Here is an 11002-nt window from a genome sequence, read left to right as displayed (position 1 = left end):
TGCATAAATAGGGAAGGAAGTTGGATTGGAGCTGAATACTCAGTGGTGGCATTTCATACCATGTAATAAATGACACCTTCCCCATACATTCTGTTGAGAAAGAAGAGTTCTGTAAGTTATGCAAACATAGTTACAACATATCTACTGTAGAGCAAATAGTGCAAATATTGTTGTTTTAATATCCTTTCTATAAATGTTCTTACCTTGTGCTATCAATATTTCCCAATGGTAAGTGAAAGAATTAAGATATTTTCTTTGCAATATAACCTAGTCCCATATACTGTATCATACATATATTTAAACATGGTATTAAAGCACCACTCTAATATTTAAACATGGTATTAAAGCACCCCTCTAACACCCCTGCATGAACAAAAAAATCCATCAAACAAAGTACTGAGGAGTGACATGATTAAGAAGGGAATTCAAATATGGAGTTTACCAAATATGGAGTTTCCATTGCCCAGCCCAATCACAGAAATTTTATGCACCATAATAATTACTGTATATGGTGCCAAGCCTGTGCACCCTGCAGGACACACCTAGCCCTAAGACTTTATCTAATTAAACAAACCCCAGCCAATCAATTCCCAAAACTATTGGGTGGGAAAGGCTGGGACTAAATTCCACCATTGTTTTAAGCTTTTAGTCTTATATATCACAAAAATATATACTATACAGTACATGAACACAACCTTGAATACACTCCAGACTGATTTACCAGCGCCCTTTCAATTTATTTTGAATGAGACTTTGATGGACTTTGAGGTCCGTATTAAAAGAACAAACATCCAATGAAATAGAGCTGCTTATGTACAATGTCTGTAACTTGTACGAGGTTGAAACTAAGTACCATACGGACTATAAAAGGCTGCTAGAGGACTGTACTCAAAGCAATAGAGGCATGCGATTGCGCTTAAACAATGACGAACGCGAACAGGACCTGCACAACTGGTACAAGTCCAAATCACTGTGCCCCACAGAATTCAAGAAACATGTTGGATCGTGGATCGCTGAAACTAAGAGCTTCCTCACGACGTCTCACACGTACAACGATGGAGTTTCGTCAGATGACAGCGTGTCACAACTGGCGGCGGCTAAGAAGCCCGCTTTAAGTAAACACGAAAGCGTAGCTTAGGCGGCATCCAAAAGGTCCTTAACATCTACAACATCCTCAACTCGTCATAAGGAGGAAGCTAACAGAGCAGCCTTGTTGCCTAAATTAGCAGCCATAGAAGAATGGCAGGCGCTAGAAATAAAGGAAGCACAACTAAAGGCACAATTAAAGGCTGAAATGAAACAGCTGGAAATTAAAACGGCACTTGCAATGTCCGATGCTAAAATGAAATCGTACCAGGACTGTAAAAAAAAACAACATCCTGCAATACAGAAAGGTGTGGAGAACACAAGCTTTTGACTTTACATGTACGTGCATGTTATTCACAAGTTCTGACGCGTATCTTTCTTGTTACACAGTGTTACTCACGACTCCAGACGTCCGTTGATTTATTTGTCTCTTGTTTTCTGTTTGAGCATGTACTTGATACGAAGAATCCATGCGACGGATCTCTTTAACTTGTACAGTACCAGTCAGAGTGATAGTCAATCAGTTTACTCACGGCATCTGTACTCTCTATAGTCTTTACGAGATTCACTGACTGCCATTTACTCTCTGGTTCTTTGAGAAAGGAGGGACCATGGATCTAATTGTTGTTTTTCATAAATTCTTTGCAGGAAACTCCTCTGTATGCAGCGTCGGCTGGGTTTTTTGAAGTGTTGACATTCCTTCACTGCTGTGGCTTGGTTGACTCTCGTATAATGGCAATTTTGTTTACAACAAAGGTTTTAAAACGTTGTTTAAAAAGTTTTTCATTGTCAATGTATCTCAAGACAGTAGTACTGTCGGTCCAAAACATAGAGTCCAGCAGTGGCGGACTGGGACAATAATTCAGGCCGGGAATTTGACTCCACTCCCAGGCCACCTCTGCTGCTGCAGTCACCACCACCCTATTCATGTAATCTACTGGACTGATAAACTTGTAGGCTAACCCTATTATTGTAACAGGTAGACTACCAGATGCAATATAAATGATAAAAAATAGCCCTTAACAACTCACTAGGAGTACACCATTTATACTACCAAACCAATGACAAATAGAAAATTGGCTTTTTAAAAGAGATAATAAGAGACACATTCACATGTTGAAATATTTACATTTTATGTATTTTCAGTGCTCAACTCTAGTATATCAAATGCATCAGAAACACAAACACAAATAAACTTAACAAAACCTATGACAGCGTAAGTAACAGATAACAATGTTTACTCAATTATGGCATTATGTGGAACAGACCAGTAAGAGTAAACAGTAAGTAATTAGCACTACTAGTACACCAGTAGGCGTTTGAATTGGGTGATACTGTACTTAAAAAAAAAAAATCTAAATCCTTAGACTGTGGACAGGCTAAATAATCAAAAGAGATATAAAGGCTTTCACTGTCTCCTTAATCTTTCCCTGAATCCTTCTCTCTCTCACTCTGCACATGTAGTTGCTCTGCAATATGAAATAAGCGTGTTCAATAACACTTATAATTTGTACTTATGTACTTATGTACTTATAATTGTGCAGCCATCAGTTGTATGTCCCCAAAATCACAGTCCTACTACTGATCTTATAAATCATAAAAAAGCACATGTTGTTTAAAAAGTATAGCCTGCTGCCTGCATGTTTAGTTTTGCTTATCTTTAACTTTACCTGAAGGTCCCTGCTCTGACTCAAACGCTGAACTGTCCACCACCTCTAGCTCAACAGCAGGAGCATTTGCAGCACTAGTGCTACTGCTGCTTCCTTCGTCACCTTTTCAGACGAAACGAGACTTGACACAGCACAGCAGCACTTACATATTGTTGCTCGTTTGTTGGTTTAGTTTTATCGATTGTGATGATCTAAGTGATTTGGATGAAAGTGTTCGTCTGCCAAGTTATTATAAATATAATGTAGATGTAATCTTGACCGACCTGTTCCCTTACTGGCGAACATGGCTGGGATTTTGCAGCAGCTTGCTGCGTCTGCGGCCAGGGCTTTTTTCCTTTTTTTTTATACGCTGACTCTTTGCTCCTCCTTTGCGTTTACGCTCCATTTTTTGAACGATATAGCCAGATATTAGGCAGTGCGTCGCTGACGTTGGGTCATGTGATGTGGGAGTGTAATTTTCCCTCCTGATCTTCTAATCTTCCCCTCCCTTTCCATTGCCTGATTCGTAGATTGAGAGATCCGTCAATTAATTCGTAGTTATACACCAGCCTATCACATGCCAGGCTGATCGTCTGCACAGCGGCAGCCGGCAGGCCAGAACGACCGTCAGGCCACCGGGAAATGTCCCGGTGCTCCCGATGGCCAGTCCGCCCCTGGAGTCCAGCAATTCTATTTCCAGTTGACCTTTCAACATTTTGTCGTTGTTCACAGCAACCACTGCCGCTGTCAATTTCATTCGGGGGATAGTGGTTTTTTAGGGGCGCTACGCGAGAATTGCCCATCATAAATGCGCAGTGTGTGAGTCCCCATCAGCATTTACTAACTTAATGTATGAGACAACTCCATATCCCATCTCACTTGCATCTGAAAAGTGGTGAAGTCGTGCTGTACTATAGTTGTAACTCCAAAGTCACCTGGGTTACGCATCTTGCTACACTAAACTCAGACAATTGATGCAACACTTGTAGCCAGGCCTTCCATCTTTTTGTAAACTGTTCGAGAATGTCATCATCCCAAGCGAGTCTTTTTTTACACAACTGCTGCATTAAGATCTTAGCTGGCAGTATGTCTGGTGCAAGGAAGCCTAAGGGGTCATAAATTGAACTAGTGACTGACAAGATTCCTCTTCTAGTCACAGGCCGCTCTTTTAAACTAATCTTAAACTTGAGCGTGTCTGAATTGATACACCACAGTACCCCTGGAGCTCTCTCAACAGGGAGTGCGTCTTTACTCAAATCTAAGTCCCTCATGTCTTTTATTCTTTTACTCTCAGGAATGGAAGCTAGTAATGTACGACTATTACTTGCCCACTTGCGCAAAGGTTAGTGAGATTGTTATACAACGCAACTGCTCGATTATGACTAGAGATGGACTTCAAGCAGTCATCTACATAGAAGTTTTTAAGTACTGTATTTACTGCCTCGGCAGATGCATTGCTGCGGTTTTCTTCTGCTGTTTTCCTAAGGGCGAAGTTAGCTACACTTGGGGATGATTTTGCACCGAACAAATGAACGACCATTTTATACTCGACCAAGTCCTGACTCACATCTCTATTCGGCCACCATAGGAAACGCAACAGATCTGTGTCCTTTTCCAGAACTCTAACCTAATAGTACATGGCTTCCACATCTGCCATCATGGCAACTTCCACTTGCCTAAAGCGTGCAAGCACTCATTGAGTCCCTGTAGGAGCTCGCTATTTAATGATACTCCCTGATAGCTAGCAGCGCAGTCGAAGACTACCCTTAGCTTTTTCTTTTGAGGATGATATACACCATGGTGAGGTATATACCACACTTGCCCGTCTTGTCGACTTAGGTGAGGTGTAGGGTACTTTGACTGCATGACCCTTTTTAAACATGTCGTTCATGAAGCTTGAATACTCTTCATGAAAAGAGCGGTTATTCTTAAACTTCCTTTTGAGGTTCAGTGAGGTTTTTGGGCTACTGAATGGCTGCTTTCTTAAATGGGAGGCCGATGTAGAAGTGATTATCGGTAAACTGCAGGGAGTTAGTTACAGAGTCTAGAAACTGATAGTCCTCTCGTGACAACTTAGCTTTGTCATCACAATTCCGTTCGGGAAAAAAATGATTGTACTGTTGTATCAGCATTTGTTCTACACTTTCGATGAAAACTCTGACTGAACACTCGCTTGCTTATTGTCACACGTGCCTTCCTCGACCGACTCTCGAAGAGGTCCATTTATGGTCCATCCAAGAGCGGTCTTTACTGCATATGGCCCATTGTGCCTGCTGTTAATTACTTGTCATGGTTCTAGGAGCTTATGCTCTTTATTACCTATGAGAATTTTGACTCTAGCATTAATCTGAGGCAATTTTACTTCGCTAAGGTATGACCACTTATCAATGTCGTGCTGTTGGGGAATGTTTTCCACTGAGACTGGGATGTTCTTTTGTGTGAACACTTTGGGGAGTTCAACAAAGGTGTTTTCTTCCAGACCACTAACCTTTAAGTCAGTAAGCACATAACTTTCTACTTGTTTCCTCGCGTTCATGGTGCTTAACATGATGTAAATTTTTTTACCTTGTACGTTTAGTCGCCTTGCTAATGACTCTGTACAAAAAGTAGCAGAACTACCTGCGTCCATAAAGGCATACACTTCTACTGTCTTATTACTTTTCTTGGACTTTATTTTAACAGGTACAATGGAGAGAATACAATCGTCTCCAGTCCCAGTGCACGCGCTTGTTTTATGACTCACTGTAAAAGGCAAGGTATTAACTGTTTTATGCCTGAGCATGTAAAACACCCAGTCATTATACCCAAAGACTCACACATTACAACTTTAATCTTAAGAGACATTCACGAAGAGGTTGGACATTGTGGAAGGAATTACACGCTTTCAGAATTGCGGCAAAAATACTGGATTCCGATTGCTAACTCCCTGGTAAGAAAACTTCTGTCCCGTTGTCTGACATGTAGAAAGATCAGAGCAAAGACTAGTGAACAAAAAATGTCAGAACTGCCACGTGATAGAATAACACCAGATCACCCACCATTCACTAACGTAGGGGTAGACTATTTTGGACCCTTCGAGGTCAATTGAGGTAGAAGTAATGTTAAAAGATATGGTGTATTGTTTACTTGTCTGACAACAAGAGCTGTGCACATTGAATTTGCGCAGTCGTTAGATACAGACTCCTGCTTCAATGCTATTCGACGCTTTACGTGCAGAAGAGGCCGGGTGTCAGTCATGAGAAGTGATAATAGAACAAACTTTATACTGTAGGTGCTGAGTTTGAATTGAGTTTGAATTGAGTTTGAATTGTCTTAAAGGGGAGTAAAGTATTCTAGGTTCTGATTTGATATGGTTAGTTTATCATCTGCATCATCTAAATTGTCTGGTTTCAAAGCCTGATTTTTTGCCCAATATTTTTTATTTTGTCCTCACTACTGTATGTTGTTGTTGTGGAGATTTCTGCAGTGGTCTTATTCCTAGTTCACTTTGCTTTGGTATTAAATAAGAGATACATTGATTAAAGCTTTGTATAGTTCAGAATGATCTCCTTCCATGCTATTTAAAATATTAACAATTTAGTTTGATGGTAGTGATGTGTGGCTCTGGGAGTCTATAAATGATGATTAGTGGAATCGACTGAGCAGACTTAATATTTGTAGCTACATTTGTTATGTTATTATAGAGAACTTCAAATGCATTTTTTATGTCCGTGCTTTTATACAATAGTCAGATTATCATTGTAAATAACTGCAATGCCGCCTCCTCTACAAGAAAGCCGAGTCTGGTGTATGTAGCTCTATCCAGGAGGATTAGCTTCATTTAATGCTACATACTCATTCTGTTTAAATCAGCTTTCTTTAATACTAGTGGGTCAAACTGCTAAAATAACTCTTGAAAGGGTAGTCAGACAATTGCTAATTATTTTTCAGAAAAAATGCTCTTCTCATGGACACACTCACATACACTACTGTTCAAAAGTTTGGGGTCACTTGCAAATTTCTTTGTTTTTGTTTAGTGATTTATTTTCTACATTTTACAACAATACTGGGGATTTCAAAACTATAAAACAACACATATGGAATTAGTTAATTACATAACAACAACAAAAACAACAGTTAGTTGTTATTTTAAGACACAGAGGTCAGCCTTTCTGTAATAGTTCAGGAAGGCCATCCCAAGAGGGCGAGACCAAACCTACCTCTGCCACAGACGAGAAGTTCATTTAGAGTTATCAGCCTGAAAAATGACCAATTAACAGCACCTCAAATTAGAGGCGTTATGAAGTCTTTACAGAGCATAAGTAGCAGGCACATCTCACCATTAACTGTTCAAAAGAGATTAATGCATTTTTTGGATGCCTTCAGCATTCTTTTACAATATAGAAAGAAATAAAAATGAGGAACGATCATGGATTTAGAAAGTTACCCCAAACTTTTGATCGGTAGTGTACACTGATCAGCCATAACCTTAACACCACAAAACATTAACACATTAACAGTATCTATTATAAACCATGAAACTGGTAACAGAGTCATGGCCATCCAATGCTCACCTATGCTTGTGGGGACCAAAGGCCAGTGCGTCCTAATACCACAGAATGCTAGTTAACATTCTCATAATACAAATGCGAACCCATGCTGATGCAACTCAGAATACTCTGCTTTCACGCATACAATTGCAATGACAAATGTATCAGTTAAGTGGTAATAATTATACAATTACAATAATGAAATAAATTGCAAAATTATGGTGGCATAGAACAATTTAACACAAACATTTTTTATTCATTATGTATTTGGTGCTGTCTCCTATTACTAGGGAGAAATGAAGGTACTAATTTTATATCAATTATTAATTTATCTTCAGAAACCACTTTATTCTGGTAATGGTTGTGTTGAATCTGGAAACTATTCCAGGAGCACTGGTTGCAAGGTGGGAAGACACTCCAGTTGGGATGCAAGTTCATTTCAGGGCATGCACACATTATGGGTAATTTGGAGTAGGAATCCATATACTGATATTTCATCACAGACATGGGTAGAATGTGTAGTTACCCCTGAGTTGAAATACCCCAAGCTCAGATTCCAACCATGGACCCGTAACCATGGAACTGTAAACCACTAGCGCTAACACCATTGTGTGCCATGCCCTTGCCCAAACTACATGATTTACCTTCTCTTAAAATTAGTTTCTTAAAAATGACTTGCACTATATGTAGATGTTCATAAAAATTAATTATTAAACATAAAATAGTGTGGTTCTTACTTTTTTAGATGCCATAAAATATAGTTTTTATATACAATTTTTATATACAATTAATCTCACTCAATCCATCACTGACTTGTCCTCTTATTCTGTATACTGCCCTGTGCAGGGTCATTAAGAGCCTTGTGCCTACCCCAGGAGTCTTAAAGCACATTGCACAACTAATGTTGCCTTTGTTGCCTAAGTAATCAATGTGTTTAAATGCTATAGACAAATCTACAGTACCTGCCTGTAAGACCATTTTAAAAGACTGCTAATATCTGGACATTTCTTTGTGAAGCTCTGTGTTACAAGCATTTGTAGAACAATTTTTGGTCCAATTAGTTACATATGAATGAAAAGTGTGTTTTTCTACATCTTGCACAACAAGTACTGTACTTCTGTTTTTTAGTCAGCCATTAGATGGTGGGTTTTATACTATTAGTCTTTAACTATGTAACTAATGGTTTAAATAAGCAAAGTTACAGAAAAGCACACTCTTTAATCAATATACACTGTGTGCGCAATTATTAGAATTGAGTATTTTGACCAAATCAAAGATTTAACCTTCTTTTAGAGGGATGTAGCACTTTTGGTATTGCTGAGATATGGGGAAGTAGTCAAAAAACCATCAAATATTTTGTTGCAAATAGTCACCAGGGTTGCGAAAAGCATGTTGAGCAAAGAAGATGAAGTGAACTAACAAAGATTTTAGAAGAATCAAACGTGAAGCTACCATGAACCCATTATCCACCAGTGCTGTCATATTCCAGAACTGCACCCTACCTGGAGTGACCACAAGGTGTCCAGTGCTCAGAGACATGGTCAAGGTAAAAAGTGAGATTGGAATTTTTTCACTGCATAATAATTCTGCACAATAATAGTTGCCCAGTAATATTCTTCTATTCTCCACACAGATATTCTCCTAAGAAAGCCATGAACTCACTTTTACTTTCTTAAATATTCAGGTTGGAGGTTTATAAACATTTTGGATTGACTGAGAGCATTATAGTTGTTCAATTATGAAATTATTCCTTAAAAATACAACTTGTTTAAAACCGTAAATGTCCATCATGATGGCACCAGGATGCAGTATGGGAAGAAAGCAAATTGGCAGTCTAAGATTGATGTTCTCGGCTGTGTTCTGCTGGTAAACTTTAGGTCCTGGAACTATTTCAAATTCAAAATTCCCCAGATGTGAAGCTGATTAGGCATCGATGCAATTCACTGAACAACCAAGTATATATTCCAGTGTTTTACCAAATGACCTTGAATGAGAAATGGGATTCATGGGGTCATTGAGCAACTAAATGCTCGATGGTAAATACATCTTTGTGTTTACAGTACCATGAGTAATGCCCTCTCAACTAGTTAAAAAAGCAAACTGTATTGTTAAATTCATACATGTTTATATCACCTGAGCTTCTTTTAAAATTTATATGACCAGGTGGACCTAAATGATAGTTCATCTAGACGTTGATTAGCAACCAGGTGTCCCTGAAACATATAGCATGTGATTGGAAGTGTGTGGAGGACAAACATATTGTACATTATATATATATATATATATATATATATATATATATATATATATATATATATATATATATATATATACATACAAATCCCCTGTACTATAAGGGGAAGTCTGGCCATCTCTTCTCTGTGTCTAGAAAAAAAAAACAGAACTAAATGGTATTTCACTTTCCTATGAATTTCTGTTAGTCTATGTTGTCCAGATGGGTTTGTTTTTATAGTCAAGGTACTTTTGCATGATGTGATTTCCACATTTAAGTTCCTAGCTTCTCACATTGGGATGTCTGGGTCATTCTTCGGTTATGTTCTAAAGTTTTCTTTATGTTATATAGTTTTCCAAAAAAATAACCTAATAATGTAAGCAAGGTAAGTAAGCAGGGTTTGTATGATGTTAGTTCTAGGTATTGGTTTATAATTATTTTTATATTTTATATGTTATTTAAATACATCATGTCCGTTGCCTCTTGCCTCAGTCCTCACAGCTATAAACTGATAAACTGAGCAGAAAGCATTTCCTTTAAGAGCCTGTGCTTACTGACACCTTCTGGTGGATAGACCTTAGATATAGGTTTGCTCAGACCTTAGATATAGGTTTGCTCTATTTGCCCCCTTCCTGATTTCTTATTCATTTGCATGTTTGTCACACTTAAATGTTTCTGCTCATTAAAAAACGTTAACTATTAGTCAAAGATAACATAATTGAACACAAAATGCAGTTTTTAAATGAAGGTTTACGTTATTAACGAAGAAAAGAAATTCCAAATCTACATGGCCCTGTGTGAAAAAGTGATTGCCCCCCACCCCCCCTTGTTAAAAAATAACTTAACTGTGGTTTATCACGCCTGAGTTCAATTTCTGTAGTCACCCCCAGGCCTGATTACTGCCACACCTGTTTCAATCAAGAAATCACTTAAATAGGAGCTACCTGACACAGAGAAGTAGACCAAAAGCACCTCAAAAGCTAGACATCATGCCAAGATCCAAAAAAAAAATCAGGAACAAATGAGAACAAAAGTAATTGAGATCTATCAGTCTGGTAAAGATTATAAAGCCATTTCTAAAGCTTTGGGACTCCAGGGAACCACAGTGAGAGCCATTATCCACAATAGGCAAAAACATGGAACAGTGGTGAACCTTCCCAGGAGTGGCCGGCCGACCAAAATTACCCCAAGAGCGCAGAGACAACTCCATGCGAGAGGCCACAAAAGACCCCAGGACAACATCTAAAGGACTGCAGGCCTCACTTGCCTCAATTAAGGTCAGTGTTTACGACTCCACCATAAGAAAGAGACTGGGCAAAAATGGCCTGCATGGCAGATTTCCAAGGCACAAACCACTTTTAAGCAATAAGAACATTAAGGCTCGTCTCAATTTTGCTAAAAAAAACATCTCAATGATTGCCAAGACTTTTGGGAAAATACCTTGTGGACCGACAAGACAAAAGTTGAACTTTTTGGAAGGTGTGTGTCCCGTTACATCTGGCGTA

This window comes from Clarias gariepinus, chromosome 21, assembly GCF_024256425.1.
Source record: "Clarias gariepinus isolate MV-2021 ecotype Netherlands chromosome 21, CGAR_prim_01v2, whole genome shotgun sequence".
NCBI lineage: Eukaryota > Metazoa > Chordata > Actinopteri > Siluriformes > Clariidae > Clarias > Clarias gariepinus.
Note: the sequence above shows the minus strand (reverse complement) of the source record.